General features: G+C 74.4%; 1 protein-coding gene across 3 annotated transcripts in view; it reads left to right on the top strand.

Moving 5' to 3' along the window:
* The first annotated feature begins 361 nt into the window (after positions 1–361).
* The window catches only part of CDON (cell adhesion associated, oncogene regulated), a 92,877-nt gene continuing 92,570 nt past the window's right edge, over positions 362–668 (top strand). For all 3 annotated transcript variants that reach the window (XM_026657865.2, XM_029912917.1, XM_029912916.1), the window contains exon 1: positions 362–480. The gene's annotated coding sequence lies outside the window, so the exon portion shown is untranslated. The remainder of the gene's footprint in view (positions 481–668) is intronic.

The following is a 668-nucleotide window of genomic DNA, read 5'->3' as shown; positions in this document are numbered from 1 at the left end:
ACCGCGCACGTGGGCCGCGAACCAGCAGCTTCTCCGTCCCTTCGGCCCTTTAAAGGGCCAGTAGCTCCGCATCCCGTCGGGCGGGTTCTCCCACGCGTGCCGGCCCAGCCCCAGTGCGGGGTGTGAGGGGAGGCGTGTGTTTGGCCATCGGCTCCCCACCCCCATCTGCAGCGTTGGTACGTTCCGAGCGGAGCGGGAGGGGACGAGTGGCAGTTGGCTGAGAGCGGGCGGAGGGAGGGGGTTCGGGGGCGTGGCCTGCGCGCGCCCGCTGGCGCTGGGCGGGGTCCGGGCGCGCGCGGGGGAGGGGCCGCCCGGGGCCCCGCCACCGAGTGCGGTCAGTGTGCGCGAGGCAGCGGTCGGGGCGGGCGGTGTTGGATGGAGGGTCCGGTCCGGATCGCCCGCGCTCTCTGGAATGTACTGGGGGCGGCTGCCGAGCGGGAGCGGGGGCTGTCTGGGCACGGCCAGCCCGGCTGCTGAGAGGTACCGGGGCGGGGCTGCGGGGCGCCGGCTGGCCTGGCCGGGACAGGGTGGCTAGGCTGAGGGGGTGTCGCGCGGGTCGGGGCAGGTTACCTGGAGGGGTCGAGGAGGTGCTGGGTACCAGGCGGCGATGCTGGGTTCTGGTTCAGGGGATCTGGCGTGCTGGGTGCCAAGCGGGGGGATTGGGGTTG

Source organism: Terrapene carolina, unplaced genomic scaffold (assembly GCF_002925995.2).
Source record: "Terrapene carolina triunguis isolate 2854851 unplaced genomic scaffold, T_m_triunguis-2.0 Scaffold374, whole genome shotgun sequence".
Taxonomy (NCBI): domain Eukaryota; kingdom Metazoa; phylum Chordata; order Testudines; family Emydidae; genus Terrapene; species Terrapene triunguis.
This window is presented reverse-complemented; position numbering and strand designations above follow the sequence as displayed.